A 14,884-nucleotide genomic window follows, 5' to 3' on the forward strand; every position below is an offset into this window, starting at 1 on the left:
GCAAGGACAAATATGAACTTAAAATGGACACATCCGAACACTGGACGTTCTTAAGAGCATCTCCAACAGCCGCGCCAAAAGACGCGCGCGCGGTAAAATGCCCATTTAGCGCGCGCGGGAAGTTTTCGCGCTCTAGCGGAGGCGGGAAACAAGCACGCGCGATAAACGTTTGCGCGCGCGAGGGAAAAAGTTGTCGGTCGCGCGATAGATTTGGCGCACCGCTTCTGGCGCGCCTATAAATTGCGGCGCTCGCCACGCGGTGCTCCACACTACCACGCCCGTATTTCCCCCGCCTCCTCGCCGCTTCCACTGCCTTTTTTCTGCTCTGCTTCCTCGCCGCTTTAGCGCCCCGCCATCACCGTGCCACCATGCCGCCGCGCCGCCGGTCATCTTCGGGCTACTGCGGCGTCCGCGAGCGCCCCTCCGGCACAATTACTATGCTGAGATCCGGTCCGGCGACGTCCGCCTCGGCCTCGGCACGTTCGAGACCGTGTACGAGGCCGCCCGCGCGTACGACGCGGCAACGTGGCGCCTAGAGAGGCCTCGCTCGCAGATGAACTTCCACGACGTCTACACGCTCGAGCAGGCGCAGGCCCTTGCCCCTTCTCCTCGTCTTATCACAGACCTGGACCGTGTGGAGCACCGTCGGCGGCAGCGCCACCTCCTCATCGCCGAGGAGGACGAGCGAGCCATGGCGGAGTGGCGCCGGCGCCACCCAGAGGACGTCGCTAACGAGCGCGCCTTCTGGGCGGATTTGACGGCAAGGCGCCACGCGGAGCGGGCGGGCTGGCGTCGGCGGAAGATACTGGCCATATCGCAATGCGATCTCGTCAATGCAGGTGAAAAGTCGTTTTGCACGTCTGGCGATGAATGCTGGGACGACATATGGATCTCTACCTCGGACAACACCACCGAGGGTGATGATGATGAGGACGACTCGGAGTAGTTCTAGTTGCACCGTAGTTCTTTTTACCTATCTATGCTATGAACTATGTAAAATATCTTTGTATCTTTTTTAATCTATGCTATGCTGAATTATTTATTACACCGTAGTGTTTGTGCGAGAGCGCGCGCTGTATTTTAGCGCGTCTGCTGAAGCTACGCGCGCGCTGCATTTTACTGCGGCTGCTGGAGCGAGCGCTGTCCGCCGCGTCAAACAAGACGATCGACGCGCTGGAAACTGATTTTTATCGCGCCACGCGTTGGGCGGCTGTTGTAGATGCTCTAAGAGCTCGGGAGCTGGCACATTTACAAAAAGCTCGTCCAGGGGTCTCTTAATCAGGCACAGGTCGAAGGGCTCCTCAGATGACCATTGAATCTCGATCCAACGGCGAAGCTCGGACGGCAGGCCATCTGTTTCGTTTTCTTTTGCTTCTCCTGTTGTCGAACCTGCGCTAGGTACGCGTTTGCGGGCGTCGTGTAACGTCGTACGTACGACACGTGCTGCTGCTCATAAGCTTCAAGTTCTTCCGTTTGTCCTCTTTCTGGAAATAGTTCCTCCGTTGTCTGTTCGGTGATTCCACCGCGGTCGCCGTCGCGCGCAAGTTGCAGGGCCGTCCATGGCGGGGGCGTCGTACTCGGCAAATTCCCGGTCCCGGGCTGGGCTCTCCCTCCCCCGTCGCGCGCGGGTGACGTTGTGCACACCGCCGGGACAGCGGCACCCATCTAGCGCCACCGATTCTTGGCCGGATCGTCGATGCATGGACATGGTAGAGCGCGCGGCCCGTAGCGCCAATAGAGGTTGCGATGGCGACGGGGCCGGGGCAGGCAGCAGCGCCGTGTCACGCGGGACAGGCGACTACACGGGACGGGGGACGAGGCCCGGGATGGCGCTGAAGTACTGCTGATGATGCCGCTGGACGCTGCTGGCGCCGGAACTGTTGCTGATGCTACCGCGGTGACTGTGGCATGTTGTTGCTGTCCTGGCGCACGTGGGCCTCTACGACGTGCAGTGCCGGGCCCCCGCCCGGGCCGAGAGGGAAGGGCTCCCCGTGCTGGATGGAACGGAGCGTTACTGTGTGGCTTGTGACTGTGTGTGCTGGGCCGGGTCAGGGATGTCTGTCTCTGCAGTGTGTGTGGTCCGGCTTAGAAATTGATAGGCCTACTGTGCAAGGGCTGTCGTGGGTGGCAACTTGGGCATCGCCCTAAACACGAATCACGCAACTAACGAGGTAGCGGACTGTAGACCTACCTCTAAACCTGTTGTTCAGAAGTTTGGTGTGGCAGCAAATACGCACCCCGGTGTCCACTCCTGGCAAGATCTGAAATCAGTGGCGAATAGTAATAACTGTTGCTTCAGAAGTGTGGCGTCCACGGAGGTAGCTGGTCGATGGCAAAGCGATACGGCGGCGAGTCGGCGACGCCGGTGTTGGCTCCTGTGTTGTCTGTTGAGCGCACGGAGTTAGCTGCAAGATAGCACTGCGAGTGAAGAAGGGCTCACGTAGTTTGCACTTCTATTTTCCAAACCAGGCGCGGTTCCCCCTAGCTCTGTGTCGGACTGACCCTGCGAGCCCGACCGGCCCGGCGCCGCGAGGTGGACACGTCGCGCTGGGAGCGCCGAGGGGATACGCCTGGCGGACGGACGGATATACTCCCTTCGTTCCAAATTAGTTGACTTGAATTTATCTAAATATGGATGTATCTATACTTGTTTAGTGTCTAGATACATCCGTGTCTAGATAAATATGGATCAAGTAATTTGGAACGGAGGGAGTAGACGCGACGCCGTTGCCCCGCGACCGCAAGAGGAGAACAGTGCGCGCGCGCAGGCGCCCATGGCAAAGCTCAGGGTCGTTGGTTGGGCGGCCGGCTCCCTACCTTTCCCTGAGACCCTGACGCCCGCGCGCTGGCGCGCAATCTCTCGTAGACACGTACCGCGCCGACGTACGACACCGATGCACTCTCCTGCAATCCTCCCGGCCAGTTGGAGCCGGCTGAGCTCTGGCGTCGTACGCTGCGCGCGCCAGCGGCGGTGGCGGTACGCCGGATTGGACGGCACGGGGCGTGGAGTATGTGCGTGCGTGCCTTCTTTTCAGTCCGCCTGAGTAGGTACGCAAGTGGGACTGTGGAAGTGCGTCGACCACCGTCCTGAACTGAGACGGATGGGACATGGGAGCGTTGATGGCAGGTACGTATATCAGTATGAGGATTGGGTGGCCCTGCTCCTTAGCCTTGTTCCGTAGACCGCCTTCACTTTTTCTTTTGTGTACGCGACTTTCTTCAGTACGATGATTAGATAGGAAATAGTATATGATAGAGTAGGAAGTATTCTAACGTGTATTCCTAAAAGATCATTACTCCTATATATATGACCACGAGGTTTAAACAATAAACAATCGATTCCATCAATCTTCCCTCTATTCTTTCTTACAAACTTCCAGTCTCCTACGAGAGTGGTGCCGTCAATCCGATGCGTACAAGATATTCTTTACGGTTGCTATGCTGCTCACGTTGAGTTTGTGCCAACATGATGGATGTTGGCCCGTACACTGCAGGTTAATCTGAGTTCCGGCTTGCCTTCCATTTGGAACAGATCAGCTGGTGCCTCAGACAAAAGTTTATTTATATTTGAGGCAAATGCATCAGTGGTACATTAAGTTGCACACGATGACCATTTGATGTCTAAAGTTGGAAAATACATGAAACTGGTATCAAACTTGTCTCACGGTGCAAACATGAAGCTACTTCCATTTGGAGCCGTCGAAGGCCCTTGCACGATGAGCCAGCATGGCACCTAGCCCACCGCCAACTGAAATGGGTTGACGCATTGCATTGTTTTACCAAAAAAAAAAACGAAGCCCATGAACTTGTACCAAATCTCGTAAACAAACCCCCAAATATCCCTATGACCGTCGGATTCCACCTGTCAGTGAACAGTGACCATTGGTCCCACCTATGACTGAACAATACAAAGAGATAATTTGATATGAAAAATAATGTCCATTGGGGCAAACTTACCGCATCGCCCGATGAAGGTTGATGTCCAGAATGGACAACTAGTCAAACTAGTATAACGCCCGTGCGTTGCCACGAGCTCTTCAAAATTTATAATCAGTATCTTTCATTTATCATCCCCTCATATTGGGTGATTATGGGGTGCTCTAATTAGAAACACAACAATCAAATATTAGGAAATTTCACCGAACGAACAACAACGAATAATACGATATCTATCAAACGAATAAAATGAGGTCATATTTTTGGTCCGTCATGCACTTCTGTTGAAAAGTGCCTATCCCTTTTAGAATCAACCCACTGTTTGCTCGCACGCAAAAAAAATACATCTTTAAAGTGGGGAACCGATCGGTGCCAAAAAGAACTCAAACTCCTATCCAATCTCGACTTCGTGCTCTTCCACTTCCATTGATAAAGATGGGACGTCAAGGGTTTCATCATGATGACCTCGAGCAGCCGCCGACATCCCTCCCCACATCTACCCCTACCCCCTGCTGCCACTTGCACTTTCCTTACTCCTCGAGGGAGCTAGGGACACAATGTTCTCTAGGATGGGCATGACCAGATCCACGAGGAGGCCACATTCTTCCATGGGAACCCAACCAAGCACACCACCCTCCGCAACCATCCAATCCCAGCCTAACAAAGTCAAGACCCGCCATCGATCCACAAATCAGGCTCGTCGCATCCAGGTTCACTGCAAGTCCGCGACAAGTCTGTAGTCGACATCTTGACTTTGGCTATCCCCACGGAAGAATCATCGGATCCTGCTTACTTTTACCATCACTTCGTCTCTTCCCAAGGCAGTGACACCACCCAGCCAATCACCACCACCGCTTGCGGCTTGCCTACATAAAATCATGAGAAATCCCCACGGCGGTGCTGTAAGATCACCTTGGCGACCTCGACAGTGACCGACTGGTCTAAGATCTAAGCTAGCCGCTCTTTGTAGAAACTAATAGAAGTAGGCATGTGACTCAGATTTGTTCTTTGGTGTGCATGCGTTTCTTGCTGCCCACCAGCTCTTGTCTACAACTCGCCTATCTCTGTACCAGCTCTTGGTCTACAACTCGCCTATCTCCATGCTCGAGACGACCAAGCTCGATGCGCAAGCCTCATACGTCTTCTAGAGCTATATCCAGGCCCTATGATTTTTGGATCACTGGCACTATGGGTGCCAGGACCGGAGTCGCCCTCATCCACCAAGTGGATCAAGGAGGCCCACCACCTAGACTCTACATCGCAACATTTTGTGTTTTCCTATAAAAAGTAAAGAACCTTCTCTAATAAACGTAAATATAACCTTTTGGTTTTATAGTCTCAACTTTCCTACACTCCAATACCAGAAGGATTTCTTGGTTTTATTTAATGACCTTCTTGAATGTCATTCATTTAGAAAGGTAGTAATACACTCTGTGATATTAAGGCAAATTATTAGTCATATTAAAGTGCAAAAGGCCCTATAGGGGTCAAAGCATGGCTTTTATGGTTATACTGTAATTTGCAAGATCTGAGATTTATGCAAGTGTACAATTAGAGAAGAGCCAATTAAATAGATTTTCACATTCAGAATAGTACGATTAGCAGTAGCACTTCAATTTTTTTCATGTTTGATCAGCTTGCTAGGTGGTTATCACTAAGCATGTTGGAACGATGAGCATAACCTAACTTAGTTCAGTACGTGTTGCTGCAAATTAGTTCAGTACGTACGAAGCTGTTGCTAATTTCAATGCCTGGCTGTTGCAAGTTTCTAATGAAAAAGTACTTCAGGTCAAAGGTCAGGGAATATACACTTTTGTTATCATGGTTGTTTCCTTATAGTGAACAACTTTGATCACCACTTCAGCAGCTACTATCTATAAGAAGACATTAGCTAAGTAGATACAGGCAAAGAAAGCATGTAGGCAAAACCAGAATTAAAAACATCCTTCTCAATGGAGCTCGTGCAGTTTGGAAGACCCTAATCATCGATGAGGGACCCCTCCGATGGTAGCATGGCGTGACAATTGCCGTCAATGACGACACCCAAAGTACCTTGCACAATCCATCGATCCAGTTCGGAACAATCAAGCACATACCTTGCAAAGTGATGTGGATCTGAAGCAGAGGTGGGAAGGTAAAGGCTCAGGTGAGGTGGAATGAGACGTTGATATAGAAGTGCACGCATGAGAATAAGGCGGTGCCCAGGATGGATCTCCATCGGAGGAGGCCGGATCCGCTGGGGAGGAGGTCACTGTAGTACCTGCCATCTGTGCGATGGATCACGGGGCTGGCAGGCAGGGGGAGGGGATAGGAGGGAGCGAGTGGGCTAGAGCGCAGATGGCGGGTGCCCCCGACGACGGCTGGGAAGGATGGTGGAGGAGGTGGATGAGGATGGCGGCGGCGGCATCTGCGGTTGCACCTCGTCCGTAGCCGTGCTGGTGGTGGTCGATGCGAGAGCAGGATGGCGTCGGCCAGAATCAGGCAGGGGCGACAAAGATTTAGAGGAGAGAGAGAAAGGCGATGAGCGACGGGAGGAAGGGCCATCGGCGATTGGGGTGGCCTCAGATGCGCCCTCCGTGGCCGCCTATTTCATGGGACGAACACCCGTGCTCACCGTCGGGCTCACCTTCGGCCGCTGCCTCGCCGACATTCACGACGTAGAGCCCCTTCCTCCGATCCCATTTGCCAGGAGGCAGCGCCATCCTTCATCGCAGAGAACGAGTCCACATTGAGATCCCAACTAGATCGTGATTGCACCTCCCCAAACCGCAGCGGCACATCCCACTCCATCAACGACCAACCTATATGAGGCGGAGGGTCAGTGTAGGACGCGAGCGCTGTCACCATGGATGTGGGGGACGCCGTAGGTGGGAAGGAGGCGGCGACGGCGTCTGTGTCAGGAAGATCGCACGACGGCAGCGGCGTTTACTCGAGGGGATCGAGAGGAGCTGCGTTTGGTGCCGGGTGGGTTCTTTGGTGCGTGCGTGGGGCTGGAGATTGTGATAGGTGATCAGGTGAGGGCGTGCCATACCTGGATCGATAGCCTTACCATATCTGGTGGTAATTTAAATTTATTACCATATTCGATATTTCCCGAGTTATGGCCTTACCATACCTGGATTGATAGCCTTTGGGGTAATTTAAATTTATTACCATATAATTACCATATTCAAAATTTCCTGAGTTATGACATTACCATACCTGGATTGATTTATTACTATACGTGGATTAATTATGATTTATTACTATATGATTTATTACTATACGTGGATAGCCTTACCATACCTGGTGGTAATTTAAATTTATTACCATATTCGATATTTCCCGAGTTATGGCCTTACCATACTTGGATTGATAGCCTTTGGGGTAATTTAAATTTATTACCATATAATTACCATATTCAAAATTTCCTGAGTTATGACCTTACCATACCTGGATTGATTTATTACTATGCGTGGATTAATTATGATTTATTACTATATGATTTATTACTATACGTGGATAGTCTTACCATACCTGGTGGTAATTTAAATTTATTAACATATTCGATATTTCCCGAGTTATGGCCTTACCATACCTGGATTGATAGCCTTTGTGGTAATTTAAATTTATTACCATATAATTACCATATTCAAAATTTCCTGAGTTATGACCTTACCATACCTGGATTGATTTATTACTATACGTGGATTAATTATAATTGATTACCATAAATACGTTGGGTATTGCCGGTCAGACGAGAAAAGAGAAAAACCGGTGGGAGGGGCTGGTAAGAAAAACCGGTTAAAAATAAACTGGTTGAAAATAAACCGGTTGAAAGTGGGGGGGGGACTATTCAACCAATTCGTCCATTAGGAGTAGAGATTGTTGTAATTGAGAATACCACCATGGGACTCTACTGGTGTAGTCAGTGCGGCCCATTTTTCAAATGTCATTTTTTACCTTTTTTTAGAAATTTGTAATCTAATACTGACAAAATAAATTTATATTATTATGGTTTTATAAGTAATATAAATACAAATAAAATATTTTAGTTTCAATACTATTTCATGCATTATTTGAAGAAATATTGTTATAATAAAAATAATATTTATAAATAATCATAACATCCGTATAATTTAAATAATAATGGTTTTTGGATAATTCACATTTAATTTACCATACATATTTTTAAAAATTATTTAAATGATGAACACTTTTATATACACTACGTGAATACTTGTTAAAAACACACAAAAAGTTAAAATCATATGGGAATTTTTAAATATATACACATAATTAAAAATTATATTGATTTTTATTAAATATGCGAATACTTTTAAAATTGTACAAACATTTTTATAATTCATAGAATTTATTTTAGTAATATAAGTATTTTTTAAAATTGTAGATGAATACATTTCAAATTACATAATCATTTTTTGACGAAAGTAATTTTATGTGTATGTTTATTATTTATGATAGACGAATATTCACACTTTTTATTACTGTGGTCTAATTTGCACATTTTTTTACAAATTTCTGTAAGAAGGGAAAAAACTTGATGTGCGCAACAATGGTTCTATTATTTTCTAGTGCAAAACACAGCAGGTTTACTTGGTGCTGCTTCACGTGCTAAACAAAAGACGCGCTTGACAAGATATTCAGATGAAAGTATATTGGAGCATTCAAGATATGATCCACCAAATGTGTTACAGATCGGTTCGTTTAATTTCGAGATTCCACCAGTCGAACCGAAGAAGGATACTGTCAAACCAAACTTCAGGACTCCAAAATAACTGAATGATGGTGCCATCTTCGTTCAGTAGTATGCAAAGTCCTTTCTTTTCTAAACAAGTCCTATGTAATCAACGTGGCCGGAAAGATTAATTAGTGTATTTAATTAGGAAATACTAGTACTAGGCGAGAGAAGACGTGTCCTTATTTTTTTGTTCGAAAATACATGTTATCAAAATGAATAAAAAGAAATGTATATAGACGTATTTTAGTTTTAGATATATTCATTTTTATTTATTCTATGACAAGTATTTTCGGACGAAGAGAGTATACGTGATTGAGTCAGTTAGAGTTTAGTACGCCGTTTGCGCTTGGTTGGCGTCGCCTTTTTATTGGGCATATACAGTTTTGTATCAAGGCAAATTTGTTTTAGTTTGGAGTTGAATAACAACTACATAAAAGGCCTCACATCGAGATGCTGTTGTGCTCGTGTCTGACCTCGTATCAGTTTCGGTGCAAGTCTTCTCCTTTGACTTCTTATCATTTTTGTTTGGTCCGAAGGTTGTTTTCTTCTACGCCTATTTCTTGTGTGACTATTGTTGCCGTTGTTTGTTGTTATTTCGCAAGTATCGTGGAAGATTGGATCAACCAGCGACTCGTCGTCTAGTTGAGTCTCATCAAGTGGTAAGATATTTTACGGTACTGAGTTGGTCAAGATGTCTACCTCGGTCAACAAGAATGGCGAGGTAGCTGCTCATTCTGAGGAAGTTGTACATCCAGTGTATGCGGATGATATTCCTCAAAATATTCAGAATAGTTTTGACCACACATGCAACTACATAAAGCAATGTCATGATGCGCTCGGCAAAATGATAGATGTCCTGATCACTCAATTCGATGGTTTGGCAGACATCATCAATATGCCAGCGACAAATTTTGCACCACCACAGACTGCTCCGGCGGCTCCACTGCATTATGCACCACCTGCTCGCGAAGGATATGCCGGCGTGCATGATCGCCGTTGGCGGCACAACCTCATGCTGGAGATGATGGTCTCGATGACGATGTTGACCAGGTGGGGTATGCGCCACGACCACGACACTATGAGCCTCATCCTGAAACTTCCGTTTGTGACGGAGTGCATGACCGAGTTGGTCAAGCTATGCGTGTGCTTGTGGACGATGGAATTGGGCGCATAAAAATTTCAATCCCTTCGTTCTCCAGCAAGTGCAAACCAGAAGGCTATTTAGAGTGGGAGATGTGTGTTGATCAAATTTTTTATGCCCATCATTATAGCAAGGAAAAGAAAGTTCAACTTGCTGGCATTGAGTTCACTGGTTACGCGCTAATTTGGTGGAATCAAATTTGTCGTTCAAGACACCACCCAACGACTTGGAGTGGGGTGAAAGAATTCATGAGGCGGCGTTTTGTTCCTAAGCACTATAAAAGAGACATGTACAACAAGTTGCAACGGCTCTCTCAAGGTAATATGAGTGTAGATGAGTATTACAGGGAGATGGAATTGCTTATGATACGTACAAGGACAACGGAGGATCCAGAGGCGACCATGGCATGTTTCTTTAATGGGCTAAATATTAAGGTGTAGGATCGTGTTGAGATGGTGGTCTACTACAATATACAAGATCTTATGCACCAAGTTGTGTGTGCAAAACAACAGATTAGGCAACGCCAAGTCAACAAAGTTCCTAGTACCACTTTGAACACATGGCGTCGCTCGCTACATAACAGTGAGGATGTCCTTCCTAGCTCTAGGGCGACAACATCAAATTGCTCTCATGATTTTGTGGAGATGGATGCTTCCAAATTAGGACTGTCGAGGATTGATTCTAGTGCGCAGTCGACCACACGCACTAGTGACATAGAGTGTTTCAAGTGTGGTGGAAGGGGTCATATGAAGCGTGAATGTCCTAATGAGAAAAGAGTGTTGCTCACAAGAGATGGATATGCATCCGCTAGTGGTGAAGAGGCAGTTTCTGACACTTCTAGTGAAAAATCTAACGATGCTGAAAATGTGGTTGAGAGTTTTAAAATTGTTGAATCATATCCGTCACTAATGGTGCAGCGAGTGCAAGAGGATCGCATTGAGGACAAGGGACAACATTGAAATATTTTTCAGACTCAGTGCAAGGTCAACAATAGCAACTGTAAGTTGATCATCGATGGTGAAAGCTACATCAATGCGGCCAGCAAGGGGTTGGTGGATTCTTTAGGATTATGTGTGTGGAAACATCCACAACCTCATCGTGTAAGAGTGGATGCATCACACGGGAAAGCTGAAGGTTACACACAAGGTGCGCATCTATTTTTCGGTTAGCGACTATACTGATATGGTGGTATGTGATGTTTTGCCCATGGATTCATGCCATTTACTATTGGGAAGGCCATGGAAATATGATCGTGCTGCCATACATGATGAGAGGTCCAACACTTATTCATTTTCGAACAAAGGAAGACGACATGTGCTGCGACCAATGTTTACCGATGCAATCAAGGGAGATGTTGATGCTTCTCTTCAAAAAAAGATTGCAAAGGTTATTTCGAAACCGAGGACGGCTTCGATTCAAGAGGGAGAGGATGATGTGCACAACAATGATTCTATTATTTTTCCAGTGCAAAACACAGCAGGTTTACTTGGTGCTGCTCCACGTGCTGAACACAAGACGCGCTTGACAAGATATTCAGAAGAAAGTATACTAGAGCATTCAAGATATGATCCACCAAATATGTTATAGATCGGTTCGTTTAATTTCAAGATTCCACCAGTGGAACCGAAGATGGACACCGTCAAACCAAACTTCAGGACTCCTCCAAGATAAGTGGATGTTGGTGTCGTCTTCGTTCGGTAGCAGGCAAAGTCATTTTTTTCTATAAACAAGTCTTATGTAATCAACGTGGCCAGAAAGATTAATTAGTGTATTTAATTGGGAAATACTAGTACTTTTTTTGGGTCAAATTCAGGACTTTATTAATGTAATATCGTAGTGTTACAATCTGCCCGCAGGCAAGAAATCAGAAACTCAGGACTTGCATCAAGCCAACTCTCGGTGCCATCAAGTGTGCTAGCTAGACGAGCGCACTGATGCGCCGGTATATTACCTTTTCTACTGACATGAGTAACAGAAAGTGAAGCAAAGGTAGCACCGATGTCCTCTAATTCGTTCAAGATAGGCGCTGCAACTGAACGAGTGTTGCTGCGCAATTTCCATAGATCAACTAGCTCCAAGCAGTCGATCTCCATGATCACATGTGAGAAATCATGGAGTTGCGCAAAGATCATCCCGTCTCGAAGAGGAAACAACTCTGCTATGAAGGGGTCCGTTATGCCAACCAGTGGCTTGCACCAGGCACCAAGAAACGCGATGTGTGATCTAGCCATGCCTCCCGCTCCACCCTTTATTTTCTCAACATTGAGTGCGCCGTCAGTGTTTCTAGTGACCCAACCAGCTTCAGGTGGCCTCCAACACTGTCGAGCCCTCGATCTCCTTCCCAAAGAAGGAAATGCTAGTACTAGGCGAGAGACGATGTGTCCTTGTTTTCTTTTAAAATAGTATACGTGATTGAGTCGGTTAGAGTTTGGTACGCCGTTTGCGGCTGGTTGCCGTCGCCTATATATTAGGCATATTCATTTTTGTATCAGGGCAGATTTGTTTTAGTTTGGAGTTGAATAAAAACTACAGAAAAGGCCTCACGTCGGGAGGCAGCCAGGATGTGTACCTGCGAATCCTAGGGATTCGTTGCTGTTGTGCTCGTGTCTGATCTCGTATCAGTTTCAGTGCAAGTCTTCTCCTTTGGCTTCTTATCCTTTTCGTTTGATCCGAAGGTTGTTTTCTTCTATGCCTATTTTTTGTGTGACTATTGCTGCCGTTGTTCGCTGTTATTTCGCAAGTATCGTGGAAGATCAGACCAACCAGCGACTCGTCGTCTAGTCGAGTCTCAACAAAACTAATATATGAAACTATTTTGAAAAAAATTGTAGAAAAAAATTAACGTGTGAAAAATGTGTCGGTATTTCGGGAATGGGGGTCCCCGGACTTGTCTGCCTGCGGCCTGCGGCATGGCTCAAGTGGTGGCCCAATACGACCCGTCTTCATCTACTCAAGCTCAAGACCCTCGCGAGGGGCCAAGCCTCGCGGGGCGGACGACGAAAGGCTTCCTCAGGAGCGGCCTCACCAGGCAGGCTCGCGAGCCGGCGGAGAGATCAAGTCGGGGGTACCTTGCGAGGTGCTCGTGACGCAAGCCATGACGATCGAGACCAGGCGGGCGCCAGGCGGGCGTCGGCCTGTGCACTGTCCTTGTTTCCTCTTTGGTGCAAAGGGGGCAAGCACAGGCGCGGAGTACCAAGGGATCAAGTAAAGGTTACCATTTCGATGCAACGAGACCAAGACCAGCAGAGCGGCAGGACGAAGGTCACCGTGGAGCCCAAGATGGCGTCATCGCCAGTGCCTTTGGCAGCCGAAGACCAATTTTAATTAGAATAACTTGTACTAGATGTTCCCCTTCAAAATGGCCGTTGTTGGCGCCCTTCCCGCTCAATATTTGGGAAGAGGACCAGGTCCTCTATAAATCGTACTAGCCACCACCGTAGCAAAGGGAGGAGACAGTTCATCCACACCCCACACTAGCACAAGAACACCCCTCGCGAGGTTGTTCTTCCTCTGTACTGTTCATCATCAGCCCCTGAGGCAATCCACCACACCACAAACTAGAGTAGGGTATTACACCACAATGGTGGTCCGAACTAGTATAAACCTTGCATCCCTTGCGTTGTTCATCGTGTAGCTTAGATTCTCAGCGAGGCGTTCAGATGCAGATCGGCAGGGGGAAGATCTTCACGGGCACCCCAGAGTTCGAACCTTAAGGGTTTTGCCGCAACCCTATATCCGACATTTGGCGCGCCAGGTAGGGGTGCACCGGAATCTTTCTTCCGCTGTCCCGCGTTCGATCGTTCGTCGCGTCCATGGCTGACACTCGCCGAGCTCGCGTCGAGCGTCGGGCTGCTCTCGCCGCCCACGTCGCCCAGATGGCTCCCGTCAGTGGGCCTCCCCGTCGTTCCCCGTTGCTTGCTGCCCACGCCGCCACCGACCCGGCGGGGAATGAGCAGCAGGCGTCGTTACTGCATCCCTCGGTGCGGCGAGAAAGCCGCACCGCCACCCCGTCGCTGACTCCAGCTGGTTCATCGTCGCACGCCCGTCGCGCTCCCACGGACGCGCACGCCGCGTTGCTCCTGGCACGTGAGGTCCTGCACTATCGTCCCGTCGACGACCTCTACGAGGAGTGGCTCGCTCGCATCACCGAGCTCGTCAGTGCCACAAGGAGCTCCCCTGCGCCGTCCCTCTCGCTGCCTCGCCCTCCGTCCTATACGGGTAATGCAGCTCCGGAAGCGCCTCTGTTGCCTCCTCCCCAAGAAGGCGCCCTGACTCCAAGGAGCACGACCCCTGGACGAGACCCACCGCGTCCGACGCCCGCACGGCAAGAAAGGAGCTGCCAAGAAATCCCTCGCCCCCAAGAGGGTGCTCGCATGCTCCCTGCACCGGTGCGCCATGACCGCATTCCTGCGCCAGCGCGTCAAGACCCTGTGCTGCCCCTGGCGGCGGCACGCGGGGACCCCCAGGAGCATGCCCCCCGTCAGCAAAGGGCTCCTGTGGCCACCGCAGGCTGCCGTGCCTTCACCAACGAGCTATGCAGCGTCGCCTGGCCGGGCAAGTTCAAGCCGGATCTGCCTCCTCGCTACGACGGCACTGCCGACCCCACGGAGTTCCTGCAGCTCTACGAGCTGGGCATCGAAGCGGCTAACGGAGACGAAAAAGTCATGGCTATTTGGTTTCCTATGGCGCTCAAGGACGGTGCCCGCACCTGGCTCCTGAACCTACCTCCCGGCACGATCTCCTCTTGGGACGAGATGTGCACCCGCTTCATCGCCAACTTCCAGGGCACTCGCGATCGTCACCCAGTCATGAGCGACTTGCGCCGCATCAAGCAACAACCCGGAGAGACCCTGCAGAAGTACATCCAGCGCTTCAACAATGCTCGCCTCAAGATTCCCAAGGTAAATGAGGAGGCCATCATCTCAGCGTTCTCTGATGGCATCCATGACGTCAAGATGAAGGAGGAACTGGCGATCCATGAAGATCTGTGCATGTCTCTGGAGCTGTTCAACCTGGCGACCAAGTGCGCAAGGGCTAAGGAGGGCCGCCTCTCCCTTCTCGAGCTC

This window comes from Triticum aestivum, chromosome 5B (genome assembly GCF_018294505.1).
Source record: "Triticum aestivum cultivar Chinese Spring chromosome 5B, IWGSC CS RefSeq v2.1, whole genome shotgun sequence".
In the NCBI taxonomy this organism is placed as follows: Eukaryota; Viridiplantae; Streptophyta; class Magnoliopsida; order Poales; family Poaceae; genus Triticum; species Triticum aestivum.